The sequence below is a fragment of the Elephantulus edwardii genome, unplaced genomic scaffold, assembly GCF_000299155.1.
Source record: "Elephantulus edwardii isolate Elephantulus edwardi_28Jun2011 unplaced genomic scaffold, EleEdw1.0 scaffold00117, whole genome shotgun sequence".
NCBI classification, from domain to species: domain Eukaryota; kingdom Metazoa; phylum Chordata; class Mammalia; order Macroscelidea; family Macroscelididae; genus Elephantulus; species Elephantulus edwardii.
Window position 1 is genome coordinate 5,457,457 of NW_006399867.1, and position 15,402 is coordinate 5,472,858.

Sequence of the window (15,402 nt, forward strand, 5' to 3'; positions counted from 1 at the left end):
CTTCATCACTACAGGCTCTTGCTCATACCTTGTTTTATGAAATTCTTCTGTGTCTACCAATTCCTTTTGGTACAATGACTCTGTATATTCTTTCCATCCTCTTTTAATGCTTCCTGGATCATTTAATATTCTGCCCAAAGCATCCTTAAGTATTGAAATTAGAGGTTTGGATTTGTTCTTCAGTTCCTTCAGCTTAAGAAATGCTGAATTTGGCCCTTTGATTTTCTGACTCCAGCTCCTTGCACATTTCATTGTAATACTTTACTTTGTCGTCCCACTCTGCCCTCTGGAATCTTCTGTTCAGCTCTTTAATATCTTGATTTCTTCCCTTTGCTTTGGCTTCTAGGCACTCCAGTGCAATATTTAGAGTTTCTTCTGACATCTGTCTTGGTATTTTTTCCTCCTCTATCTTTTTAATGACCTTTTGTATTCTTCCTGGATAATATTCTTGATATCCTCCCACAGCTCATCCAGTCTACACTCATTAATGTTCAATGCCTCAAATTGTTCATGAGATTGTTATTAAATTCATAGGGATAGACTCAAGTTCAAATTTTGGTTCCTGTGGACTTGATTTAATTTTCCTCAGCTTCAGCTTGAACTTGCATATGAGTAGTTGATGGTCTCTTCCACAATCAGCAACTGGCCTAGTTTTCACAGCTGATATTGAGCTTCTTCAGCAAGTCTTTCCACAGATGTTTTGGATCTGATGCCTATGCATACCATCGGGTGAAATAAATGTGTATAGCCTACATTTACGTTTCTTATAAAATGTATTTGCAATGAATAAGTGGTTGGTTGTGCAAAATTCTCTCATTCTATCTCCAGCTTCATTTCTGTCATCAAATCCATGTTTTCCAACTGTTGATCCTTCTTCTCTATTCCCAATTTTTGCAATCCAGTCACCCATTATTATCAGAAGAAGTGATGCCTTTGAGTTATGGTGTTGGAGTAGAATACTGGGTATCCCATGGAGTGCCGAAAGAACAAACAGATGTGTCTTGGAGAAGGTGCAGTCTGAGTGCCCCTTGGAGGCAAAGATGATGAAGCTTCATCTCACATACTTTGAGTATGTTGCAGTAGAGGTTATTTCTTGAAAAAGAACATCATGCTTGGAAAGGTGGAGGGATGACCAATAAGGGGAAAACTCTCAACCAGGTGAATTGACACAGTGACTGCAACAATGAGCTTGAGGGTGTCAGAGACTGCGAGGACACCACAGAATAGAACAGGTTTCAGATCTATTGTTCATGGGGTTGCTATGGGTTCTACTCAACTTGATGACACCTAACAACAATAACATGGATGTGTTTGAATTTTCTTCAGCGTCAGCTTACATTTGCATGAGAGAAAGGAATAGTTTTTTTTCCTGTAGTCACCCTTGGGCCTTATTCTGATTAGCAATTGAACTTTTTCTTATCTTTTTCAACAGATATAGTTGAACTGATCCTTGCATATTTTATTTGGCAAGGTTCACATGTTTAGTTGCTTTATTAAAAAAATCTATTTGCAAAAAAAAATCTATTTGCAGTGGATAAGTCATTGGTCTTGTGAAAGTCTACCATGTAATCTCTGGTATTTGTTCAATCACCAACATCATATTTTGTAAATGCTATTATTTCGGCGAGATACAAAGGTACACCTAATCCAGGCCATGGTCTTCTCAATTATGTGTTATGTTTCAGAGAATTGACTAAGACAATGACTAAGGATAACAAGAAAAATAGATGCCTTCGAGTTGTGGTCTTGGAGAAGAGTCTTGAACATACCATGGACTGCCAAGAAAACAAGTAGGTCTGTCTTGGAGAGGATGAAACCAAGTCTTTCCTTGGAGGCTAGGATTTTGAAGCTCTGCCTCACTTACTTTGGGCACGTGGCCAGGAGAGATCGATCCCTGGAGAAGGACATCATGCTCGAAAGGGTGGACAGACAGTGCAGGAGAGGAAGACCCTGGATGAAAGGGATTGATATAATAAGTGGAGTGATGGGGCTTTGTTTGTTGGAGCTAGTGAGACTGGCTCAGGGCAGGGGAAGTTTCAGAAATACTGTACATAGGATCGCTGTATATCCCATGAAACTCATTGGCACATAAAAACAGTAACATACTATGACAGATTTGGAAACAGGAGTGGCATCCACTTCCTAAATAACATGCCTCTGGAAACTCTACGAACTTTGATAAACGTTGATAGCTCTAGAGGGGCTTCAGGCCTTTTGTTGATAGGGTCGCTACGAGTCGGGCTCGACGTGAAGGCAATCAACATCAGCAACATAAATGTCAACTGTGTTCAAATGATTTATTTTATTTTCTATTGGTTTGCTTACAAAGTTCGTATGCATTGTGTTGCCCACTAGTCTTCATTCCTATTGTGTTTCATACAGTCATTCCCATGCATTATATTTTATAAAATTAATCGCCATTGGACCTTGCCCATCATTACCGTATCTTTTCAGGTCCCGTCTCCCCCAACCCCGCTGGAGCCTTCCCATTTCCTTCACCCTCTCCCTCTGTCCCCCAAATCCAGCCTTGTGGTTTCGCCCTACTCATCCTCACCCTTCTGCTCCCACCCCTTTCCCCATCAGGTCCCATTCATTATTTGCTATTAAAATAAAATAATTTGAACCTGTTTTGCTAGTTATGTTCAAATTATTTTATTCTAATAACAAGTAATAAATCTTGATTGCATGCTTGATTAATTTACGATACTAGAAGCTCATAAAGATCTTGAACTCACCATTGTCATTAGTGGTGGGCTTGTAGTAGCTGGTCTTCCCTAGTTTTATCCTATTCTGACAACACTGTAGTTCAGGATAGATTTTGATTTTTTTTTGTGTGGGTATGAATAAATTTATTTCATCTTTCTGTAAACAATTTGTCTAATAGTTGTGGCATTTAAACAATGTATACTAAATCAGATGAGTTAGACGATACCACAGATGTAATAAAGGGCAGGGAAAGAAAAAGACTCGTCAGTAATCAGATTTGTTTTAAAATCTGTACATTATCTAAAAGGCCCAAACAATAGAAGCAAATACTAGAATGTCCTAAAAGTAGTGCTATCCTGTCATTGAAACAGACAAGGGAGAGAATTGTATAAAAGGAATGTACGGTTAGGTATTATTGGCATGACGAGACTCCAGAATAAGAGCTGCATAATAAAGTGATCTGGGGTGGGGGGTTGTATAACACTGAAAGAACTTCTTTCCCCAAAGAAAAACTTGCATTAAAATCTTAATTAAAAAAAAAAGTAGTGCTATCCAAAAGAAATCCTTAATAGGTCAGTTAAAATCCACCTCAAAATAGCAATAGTTTGTTTTAACAATAGTTTGGTACAAAACTATCAAGAAAATAAATAGGTCTGTCTCAGAGAGAGTGAAACTAAGTTTCTCCTTGGAGGCTAGGATTTTGAAGCTAGGATTTTTGGGTATGTGGCCAGGAGGGACTGATCTTAGGAGAAGGACATCATGATTGGAAGGATGAAGAGACAGCACAGAAGAGGACGACCGTGGATGAGATGGATTGATCCAATAACTAAGGCAATGGGGGTAGGTGTGTCAGAGTCAGTGAGACTGGCTTAGGACAGGGCAGGCTTCAGAGCTGCTGTACATAGGGTCTCTGTGAGTTGATGGCCCATAACCACTACAAAAACCAACATGATACAAAATACATAGGTAAAAAATTTATCACAGGACAGTCAAGTCCACAATAATGAAACTTCAGATAAAATCTCAAGATGAAAAAAAAATAATTAGTCCTATGAAGAACAAACTGGACACACTCCAGATAATTACTGGGGATGCCTATTACAATTTTCCTGAAGATGAGAGCTGTTGTGCCAAGAAAAAGACAGGAACAAAAATTTGAGCTATTGTAATGATGGAATGTCCCTGGGGATTCAATCGGTACAGTTACAGTAAAGTCACGGGAGGAAGTGCCTTTTGCTCTTCTTTTGCAATTGTACTCTTCATATGTCCTATAGATACTCTGAGGCAATAATTGTTGTTTCAAGTGCAACCACAAATACTGACAGCAAACTACTGCAACTCTCAACCAAAGAGTTTTTATTGATTAAATAAGCCAGACACTACATCAAGATGGAAGCAAACCAAATATGCTTTATGTGTGATGGGGGAGATGAGAATAGTGAAGGAAAGATGACTTAAAAGAACTGAGTTAGGAGTCAAAGTGCTGAAAAGACATTGATCAATTAGAGATTGCATAAGTGGCACCTTGCGTAATATTAACTTATTTTTAGTATTCAATTCTCTCATTAATTGTTAAGACAAAGTGATGTACAACATGGCATGTCCCTGTCCCTCAAATGTCAAGGTATCATGTAAATCATTATCATGTGGCAATTATTTTGACAAATAAGGACTGGTTCATCCTTTTATCTGGGTTCAGGATTTCTGGAGGCAAGCTCTTACAAAAGTGGAAGCCACTCCTTCCAAGCTTATTTTAATCGAGGAGCGCCACCAAACACTGTCCACCATGAGTAACTGTTAAAGCATTTGACACATCAGTGTCACAGTGTTAAAGTCACACAAGTGTTGAGGACTTTCCTTCATAGGGCCGCTATGAGTCGCCTATGATACTTCACATCAATAACATCAACACAGAGAGAGATCACTTGGCCTAGTGGACAGAAAGTGATACTATGAAACCAAAGGTGGGTGACTTTTAATCCGCGGCCCTCAGGCCTGCTTTTTAATTGTTTTTGGTCAAACATTCTTCTAGGTCATATAGTCCTGGTGTGTCCACTTGCTATACAGAGGCAATTTGTGGTTGTTGTGAAGCTGAACTCTGTGACACTGATGTGTCAAATGCATTAATGGTTACCCATGACGGACATGTTTGGTGGAGCTCCCCGATTAAAACAGGCTTGGAAGCAGGAGTGACATCCACTTCTGTAATAGCTTGCCTCCGGAAACCCTATGAACCTGGAGAGAGGATGAAAGTCATGCAAGTGTCGAGGACTTTCATTCATAGGGTCGCTATGAGTCGCCCACGACTTGACAACACTTAACAACAACAACAACAAGGACTGGTTAACACACAAATGATCCATTGGACATACAGGAACTGTGATACTACAACACAAGTAATGACAAGTTAGCTACCATCTATAGTCTGATAGTACTGTGACCATAATTGGGGTGGTGATGAAGACAGTTGTTAGGTAGATGGGGAGAGGCTGCTTATACACCGCACCTCCTCAGGTATAAGGAGGTGTTTGTATGCTTTCTTGTTAAGGGTACTTCTGTGGACACCTTCGTGTTTGGTAACTATAACCAATGTTCTGCCACTTCGGCCAACAGCAGCGTTGTATGTTGGCTCTCCACCTGACTCTTTGAATGTCCGTCGTTCAGTCACCATCAATGCATAGACTGTCTCTGATCACTGAACACTTCTTTGCACCAAGGGTCAAATAATTGGTAAAGAAATCTTCCCAGTCTTTTTCCATAATCCTATCTAATTCCATTGGTGTAATGGTTTGGAAGACACCCCCAGGTATGGCTGCCCAGACGTATTTGGTGTCTCAGAAGCCAACAATGATGGCCTCCTGGTGGCAGCCATTGCACATCCGGGTATCCACGGGGTTCTGCTAACCCACGACCTGGGGCCTTTCACACTGTAACAGAGACGGCGAGGAGCTGCAGGCCTGGCCTGAAATGTTCTTTTTACAATGACTGCAACACTATTCCCCTTTGGTTCTCCTTCCCGGCATAATAGACCAAGTGATTATCTAATTCAAAATGGCAAGGCCAGTCCATTTCAGCTCAATTCTGTTTGGGATATGAATTTACACTTCTGTCACTGTATTTCCACCATTCATCTGCTATTTTGTTGTACATGGTGGCTTGCTTATGGTTTACCGTGCTGTTGAAAGTGTGGCACTGGTATTTTAAATACCAAGTCAGATTTCAGAGTAAATGCCACACTAACAGTGGAAAGCAAGCTGCATAAACACTTTTCAAATGATTGTTGTTGTTTACTGTAGAGTCAGAACCAATCCATAGCTGACCCTCTGGTGGGATTTCAGAGGCAGTTAAGTGCAGGGGAAGAGATTGCCCATCTTACTCCCGCAGAACAGAACAGCTGGTGGATTCGAACCATGTGCCTTCAGGATTGTAGCGCAGCTTCTTTCCATTAGCCCATGATTAGTCAGTAAAACTTCTTGGGTAGCAGTGGAATGTTGTCTGATAAGAGTGCTGGAAAATGAGCACCACAGGTGGGAGGGCACCGACGATTCCACTGGGGAAGAAATACGGCCTTAAAGTCAAGTCTACCTTCCTAGTGCAGACAGAGGAAAGCTTTCTGCCAACAAAGAACCTTCATTTCCTGGTAGGCACTACTCACAAGGGGACAAATCACTGCAAACAGCCTTTAATGAGAAGAACAGAGAATGTACAGAATGTGGGGCTAAGAAAATTGCAAGTTGTATTGAAAACAGATGAGAGAGAGAACTGTTTAAAAGGGATATATGATTAGGTATTATTGTCATGACAGGAGTCCAGAGCAAAGGCTGTATAGTGGAGTGGACTTGGGGGGGGAGGGGTTGTAAAACAAAGAAATAAGTTTTCTTTTACTTTTCAAAGAGAAGAACAAACAGGAGGGGAGGGGTGGGCAGAGAGAAAAGTGCAACAATGAATGAATGGAAATCCAAATCTGTAAATTTTCATTAAAATGAATAATAATAATAAAAGGAAAATTGCAAGTTGTGGAAAATAAAGCACATAAAGATGGATATAGTCAGTTTAGTGAAGACGTTTAAGTAGGAAGCTGTGTGGAGGTGAGGATGGCGAGACTTTGCATCGTATACATTGGCCATATTATCAAGAAAGATCAGTCCCTGGAGAAGGACACTGTGCTTGGTAAAGTAAAGGTCAAAGACAAGGAGGAAGACATTCAACAATGTGGGTTGACCTTGTGGCTGCAACAATGGGCTAGATAGAGCACCTATTGTGAAGATGGTTCAGTGAGGGCAGTGTGTTTCATTCTTTTGTACATGAAAGCTGTTATGAAAAGGAATTGATGAGATAATATCTAATGAGTGTGAGCGAGATGATTTATCTAAAGGAAATGACCCGTACATGACTCTTGTGCTTACAGAGGAGGGTAAATTCTAGGTCCACAGTATGTAGCTGTAGAGACTGACAAATCTAAGGACAGCCAACAAGAGGAAAGTTGCTGGTTCAAATCCAAAGAACCAAAGAGGTTATGAGCCACGTATAGGATTGAGATTGAGCAAAAGAGCAAGCCAGTTCTGTCAGACTTCTTTAAATACTCAATTGTAGATCACATCTTCTCCTCCTTAGCCTATTAATCACTCATGACAAATTCCATCAAGGAAAGGATTGTATAACACCAAATATCAAACGAATGACACTACAATTGCCAAACCATAGAATTATGGCAGCTGAAGTGACCTACAACCTTAACCATCACAGTTCACTCCTTCCGGTCAACTTGGAACCTACATGAATTTCCTTAAACTATAATCTTAAATACAATTATAATATCATACTAGTGCCTAACATGATACAGCTAGCATACTTATGACCAGAAATAAACCAGTCACATCTATACCTTACATTTTATAAGTGAAGAAGACAAAAGAATTTCATGCACACATACAAGAAAGAAACACTCATAACAATTACAAGACTTATTTCTGCCACGGTCACATGGTCATAAATGTATTTAGAACTACCTTCTCCATGACCCATTCTGTATTTCCATTGCTTCACCAATCATCAGAGACCAGTTTGAAAGTCATCTACAGGAGCTGGTTTGACAGAGGCTGGGATCGGTGAGCACTAGGGTGGAATGTTGATTTGCTAAGGGAAGTGAGGCCATGTGATAAGGCCTCCTATTTAAAAACTTTTAATCTGCACCCTCTGGCCTGATTTACATTGTTTTTTGTCAAACATTCTTCTAAATGGAATAGCACTGCTCTGTGCATTGCTGTAGAGAGGTAACTCGTGGTTGCTGTGATGCTAAACACTGTGACACTGATGTGCCAAATGTGATAATGGTTACCCATGGTAGACAGTGCTTGGTGGAGCTTCCTGATTAAAACAAGCTTGGAAGCAGGAGTGACATCCATTTCCGAAATGGCTTGCCTCCAGAAACTTTATGAACAGTGCTCAGGTCTTTTGTTCGTAGGGTTGCTATGAGTTGTCTACGACTCAATGACACTTAACAACAATAACAATGGCAACACAGAGGGAGCTATGTTGGCCTAGAAGACAGAAAATTATATTACCAAGCCCAAGGTGGATGATTTTAATCTGCAGCCCTCAGGCCTGGTTTTAGTTGATTTTTGGTCAAACATTCTTCTAAGTGGTATAGCACTGGTCTGTCCATTTGCTGTACAGAGGTAACTCGTGGTTGCTGTGATGCTAAACTCTGTGATGCTCATGTGCCAAATGCAATATTGGTTCCCCATGATGGATAGTGTTTGGTGGAGCTTCCCGATTAAAACAAGCTTCGAAGCCAGAATGGCATCTCCTCTGAAATTTTGGCTTGCTTCTAAAAACTCTATGAACAGTGCTCAAGTCTTTCATTCATAGGGTCGCTATGAGTCATCTACGACTCGACGGCACTCAAACAACAACACCGCCACCAATCACCACTATTAGTTGTACGTCTTTGCTTGGTGGGTGACCAGCAACTTCATTTCTCAAGGATCTGGGCCACTAATGATCCATCAGAATTAGGTTGTTCTAGTTTTCCATTTATTTTAATCACAGGATGTAACAGTACTACGAGATGACCTCCTGTATTCCCGATACGCTCTTCTGGATTTCTATTGTGAAACATCAGTCAGGTTTGTCCTTAATAGTCACCATCTATTACACCAGACAATACAGTAAATTCCCTCTTTGCTGTGGATCCAGAGGCATGAATAGCCCAAAGTGCTAGATGACATTCTTAACTTCTGGTACAGAGTAATCAAATTTGTCACGAGGTGGAAGAATTGTTTCCTTGGAACTAAGCCTTTAGTATGCCCAGAGCATAGGGTGAGAGGCTCAAGAAGGAAGTGGATCACGAGGGGTATAGTGAGTGGCACCACATCCTTTTCTACCATTTAATTCCCAGGCCTGTAAGTCCTAGACTCATCAATAACCTGCATTATGCAGATGACACAGTCTTGCTTGCTGACACTGAAGAGGATGTAAAGCATTTGTTTCAGAAGGTCAAGGACCATAGATTCCCACTCAACATCAAGAAAACAAAGATTCTCACCTCTGAGCCAATTGGCAACTTCATAATAAATGGAGAAGTGATTGAGATTATTAACAGCCTCAGCTTGCTTGGCTCTACAATCAACACTCTTGGCATCTGCAGACAGGAAATCAGTTGATAGGTTGCATTGGGAAAGTCTGCTGTCAGGGATCTCTCCAGAAGTGCTAAAGAGCAATGATGTTTCAAATCCACTAGATGTTGTGCTGGAGAAGGAGGGACAATCTCCTCCTGTACCAGTCAGATCCGATTTGATGTACACATACACAAAATAATAGTAATAATAATAATAATAATAATAATATGAAGAAGAAGAAGAAAAAGAAGCAGCAGCAATGATGTCAGGCTGGAGACTAAGGTGCACCCAATCCAGTCCATGGTCTTTGCAATTACTTGTTATGCATCATACAGCTGGATAGTGACTAAGGATGACAGAAGAAGAACCAATGCCTTTGAGTTGTGGTGCTAGAGAAGAGTGTTGAGCATGTTATGGATTTCCAAGAGAAAAAAACACATCTGTCCTGAAGAGGGTAAAGCCAAGTTGCTCTCTGGAAGCAAGGATTTTGAAGCTTCATCTCACATATTTTGAACATGTTGCTAGAGGAACTAGTCCTGGAGAAGGACATCATGCTTGGAAGGGTAGAGGGCAGCACAGGAGAGGAAGAACCTGCATGAGATGAATTAACACAGTAAGCAGTGTAATAGGGGCAAGGGTGTAAGAGACAGTAAGTTTGGCTCAGGGTAGAGCTGGGTTCAGAGCTACTGTATAAAAATACCGTCATAGGAGAAACAACTCAACATATTGTTTGCTGGTTTACAGCATTTAAAATATCTTGGAGAACATTTCCCCAACCCTGTAATATATTTCCACTGAACTGGTGCAGTATTGTGATTTTAGAAGACCATTCCATCATTCTATCAAGAATGGCCTATGCTTCCGGATGATGGAGTGCATGCTAAGGCTACACGTCCATGGGTCCATTGTCTCACTTAATTCACGGTCAAGTGAGATCATTGATCCAAGACAATGCTGCATGTGATATCAGGAAGGTGGATTAGGCATTCTGTCAGCCCACAGATAGCTGGTAACTTTTGCAGAAGCACTATGGCAGGGAAGGCAAGTCCACGTGCACAGTACGTGTCTATGTTCCAATAAGAACAAAATGCTACCTTTCCATGACGGAAGTAGTCCTGTGTAACAGGTGTGACACTGAGTTTCTGGCTGATCAACCCAAGGAATAGATTCCTTTTTGGAGACTCAGTGTTTCTCTCTGCTGCTGGCACTGAGCAGTGGCTATACCTGAGCTGGCCTAGGTAAGTGGAAGTCCCTTTGCTGAGCCCATGCACAACCCCTATCCCTGCCCCTTCATTCATAAGCTGACCTGGAAGTGACAGCTGTACGTGGGGAAAGAGACTGGTTTCCACAAAATGTATTATTTGTTTGATTTTTGAAATACTCCTCTGGTAAACATTCCATGAGACACAAATATCTTTACCTTTTTGGTCTATTTAGAGAAGTCTCTCCACATACCTTTTCTCTACGCTTCCTAGTGATCAATCTTCCAATCATGTTCCTTCCAAGTTCCTGACTATCCATGAGCCAGAACCCTGTATAGAATTGTACATCTGATCCTTTTTCCTTCTGAGCAAATATGTACAACCACGCACGCTGTTTAAATGTTTGCCCATTGGGAGGACTTTCCTTTATTACCAGCTGTAAAGAATAGTCAAGAAAAAGGCTTCCATGTGGCCACTGTCCACTTTGGAGTGATGCCTGCACACTGTGTAGAACTGTCTATGATAAGCCAGGCAGGAGTTTTCTCTTCCTTATAAAGAATTCTCTGGGAGATCATAGGGGTCAGAGAGACAGAAGGTGGCGTGACAGCAGTGGAGACCATGGGCACTTGGGCTACTCCCTGTGTATCTTACTTGGGCCTTCAAGACTTGTTGGAGCCTGAACTCAACGGACTTCATTTTTTTTCTTGTTTTAAAAATTTTAATTTTTTTCCCTTTTTAAAATTTTTTTTAATTTTTCTACTAGCTTATTTTGTACATAGGGTTTTCAAAGGCCTGTCATTTCAGAAGTGGATGGCCAATCCTTCTTCCTAGTCTGTCTCAATCTTTAAATATATATAATAGTATCTGACAGACAAGCATTCCACAGAAAAGAGCAGATGAAAGGCATTTGCCCAGTTATAACAGTGACCAAAAGATTCAATGTTGCTGCCCACCCACGCTCCCTTACTCCACCATCATCCCTTCCTACTTTTGCCTACACCATTCAATACCCGTCTCCCATTGACCAGCCCCTGATGTGATGATGGCCTAAGTCTCAAGCCATCAGGATTTCTGTGATTGTGAACATATCATGCTGCTGTGAGTCTCTTATGATGCAGCCAATATGACTTCAATTTAAAGTTGTCAAGTACAACTGTAATGTACAACTTCCACTCCAGGATTACCTTCTCATGGGTAAATACCGCTTGTCTTCCATTTGAAGCCAGGTACTGATGCAAATTTTCTCAGCCCGAGGGCTGCAGGCCCGGGGTTACCTGGATTAGAATTTGGAAATCAGAAAAGCTCCGCCTCTCTCTCCTCCCTCATTCCCAAAAACTCTTTTTCACAAAATTCAAATTTGAACAAATTCTTTCAATTTCCCTCACCTCTCCACCCATCAAATTATACAACCCAATGATTAATGCCCCCTTCCCCTGCACATCCACATCCCTCTGCTTCCAGCCTCTCCCACCCCTCCTGGATCCTTATACTCATTCTACAATAACAGTCTTATACAATATTTATCCTTATGTGACTGAGTTAGTTCACTCAGCATAATGTTCTCCAGTCCCTCCCAAGCTAGGTAATAATTTACAAAGTTATTGCTCCTGTGTGCTGCATAGTATTCCATTGTGTGAATGTACCATATTTCTCAATTGTGGTTGGATGTTTGGGCTGTTTCCATGTTCTTGCGATGGCAAATAATGCTGCTATGAACATTGGTGTACAAATCTCAGTTTGTGCTTCAGTTCTTATTTTCTCAGGTTTCTATTCCAAGTAGTGGCATAGCTGGTCACATAGAATTTCTATGTTCAGCTTTTTGAGGAAGCACCAAACTGCCTTCATTTCCATTTCATGGAAGGATGCTGCTGTGAAGAAGTCCAACACTATGGCTCTGTGGGTTAGATTATCTATACTCAGTTCATAATGCAGGCTGCATGGTGACTTGAAGACTCATGGTTAGACAGTCACTTTCTGCTAAGGCCCTGTGGCACCCCAAAAGCTGTTTGTTCAAAATGAGAGTAGTTCTCAACAGAGGATGGGATGATAGAGTGCTGTGAGTTACTACTTGATCTGTGTCAAAGACACCAAGCCACATGCCTCTTCTCCATGCTTCCTTGTCACAAGTTTACAATCACATTCCTTCCAAGTTCCTGATGGTCCATGCAAACCACTGGCCGTATGCCATGAATCTATATATAATTGCACATCTGGTCAATTCTCCTTCCAAGCAAAATGAATAACCAAATCCATTTAATCTGTGACTAACACTTTAAGTACCTTTGGATTAGGTAGATTTTTTTATGGCCAAAGGGTCAGAGTGGTTTACATAATAGCCAAATCTATTGCAGAACCTTCTCTTGGTTTGGGTCCTATTCAAATCTATCATTTTTTTAAGTTACTTGATAAATTGATCATAGTTGTACAGTCAATTAATAATAATACATTGTCTCCAGCTTTTGGCGTTCGTGGTCCTTGAGGACTCAATTATGACAATTTGCTGAAAAATTGGTATATTCCTAAGGTAGGATACTGTAAGTGTACTTATGGTCTTCCTTTTTGAAGGCATATGGCCTCTTTTGAGCCTTTGAAATTGTTGTTGTTGTTATGTGCCGTCGAGTCACTTGCGACTCATAGCGACCCTGTGTATGACATCTCTGAACCCTACTCTATCTTGAGTTGACCTTAATTGTCTTTGACATCCCCACCCCCATTATTCCCGTCATTGAGTCAATCCATCTCGAGGATCTTCTTCTCCTGCACTGTCTCTCCACTCTCCCAAGCATGATGACACTCTCCTTTGAAATAAGAATGAGAAAAAAAAAAAACCAAAAAAAACAAACAAACCCAACATCAGTCAGATTAATGGCTGCATACTATGTGCCAGGAAATGTATTCCTTCCTTCAAGAAATGAAACTGTATCTGGAATAGCAGCTGTAGGTGGAGTCATAACCTGGTTATATTCACAATCACCTGTCATTATCCTTGATTTATCCTCCTCCGATCCTCCAGGTCAAATAATGCAAGTTAAAGGATGATGTGGGGGGAATCACCCCCCTTGCATTTTTCTCAAGTCCTGATTCTTTCAACAATGTGGTATTGCTTTTGATTTACTATTTTCCTAGGTGAGAGCTCTGGGGATCCAGAGGTAAGAAGCTGTGCTGCCAAGTGAAAGGCATGCAGTTCAAATCCACCAGCTGCTCCTTGAGAGAAAGATAGTCAATGTCCTCTGATGTGATTTACTGTCTCCGAAAACCCACTGGAAGGTTAGCAATGGGTCGGTTCTGGCTAGATGGTGCACCACCACCACCGCCACCACCACCACAACAACATTTTCCTAGATAGAGTCAGTTCTCTAATGGCTTCCACTTGTTTTTTCCAACCATAATAGTCTTCTACATGTCAGTGATCCATGTCAGCTAAAACCCAACCTTTGTATACCCTCATTCTGACTTGTACACCACAGTAACATTTTGGGTTTTTCCGAATTTGTGCCAACTCAAAGCCAGTGTCCAAGAATCCTCAAAAATCTGATTATTGTCATTTCCTCAACAGTCATTCTTGTACAAGGTCACAGATCCCTTTGAAGAAGGCTGGAAGAAAGATTAACTGTGTAAATGCTTGGCAGTTTAGGGAGGTCTTTCTTCAAAGGGGCCTGGTCGCATAGGGGTTCAAAAGGAAGAACAATGATGTTCCTGGTGTTGGCAAAGGATATTGATCACACAGTGGATAAGCGCAACCAGAACTATCTTAGAGGAAGTACAGCTAAATCTCCTTTCTAGAAATGAAGATGGTAAGACTTGGTTTCACACATTCTACACATCATGCCATCTAATCACTGGAGAAGGACACCATGCCTAGAAAAGTAGAGGGTCAGAAAAGAAGAGGAAGACCTCCAGCAAGATAGATCAATACAGTGTTTGCGACAATGGGCCTGGACTTGGCAACTATTATGATGAGTGCACAGGACTAGACAGTGCTTTCCGCTGCTGGACATCACTTGGCATGAACGGCATGAATCAGAGCTGACCAGACTGTATCTACCAACCACTCCCACGATCAGTATTATTTACACACCACTCATGGAAGCAGGATTTTGCTTGTGTGTGATGATATTGTCTGATAATTTCCTTATTCTGTTGGATCACCATTTTTTTAAAATGACCAAGTAGTTACCCTCCAGACTTCTTGGTATAACCTGATGAGTGTGTCCGGGGCAGCATCTGTTTGTTGAAATATGTCAACTGATATTCCATCAGTTCCTGGGACCTTGTTTTTTGACAGTTCCTTCAGAGCAGCTTTAACCTCCTCCTTCATCACCATTGCCTCTTGACCATATATTGTTTCATGAAATTCTTCTGTGTCAGCCAATTCTTTTAGGTACAGTGACTCTGTGTACTCCTTCCATCTTCTTTTGATGCTTCCTAGATCATTCTATTTTCTGCCCATAGCATCTTTAAGTATTGCAATTTGAGGTTTGAATTTTTTCTTCAGTCCCTTCAACTTGAGAAATGTCAAGGGAGTTTGTCTCTTTTGATTTTCTGACACCCGCTCTTTGCATATTTTGTTATAATATTTTGATTTGTCTTCCTGAGCTGCAGAGACCTGCCAGAAAGAAAAGCTGGTTTAGAAGAGGCCACGACACTAGGGACATCATTGCCAATATCAGATGAATCTTGGCTGAAAACAAAGAGTACCAGAAGAATGATTATTTTTGTTTTATTGACTATGCAAAAGCATTAGACAGTGTGGATCACAACAAATTGTGGCTAACACTGAGAAGAATGTTGTTGTTGTTATGTGCCGTCGAGTCGTTTCCGACTCATAGCGACCCTATGCACAACAGCCCTAAACCCTGCTCTATCCTGCGCCA

The 15,402-nt window shown here is 41.0% G+C and overlaps 1 pseudogene; it reads right to left on the reverse strand.

The window, feature by feature from the left end:
* Positions 1-5,199: 5,199 nt before the first annotated feature.
* On the reverse strand, positions 5,200-7,724 carry LOC102862854 (annotated as a pseudogene).
* Between the last annotated feature and the right edge of the window lie 7,678 nt (positions 7,725-15,402).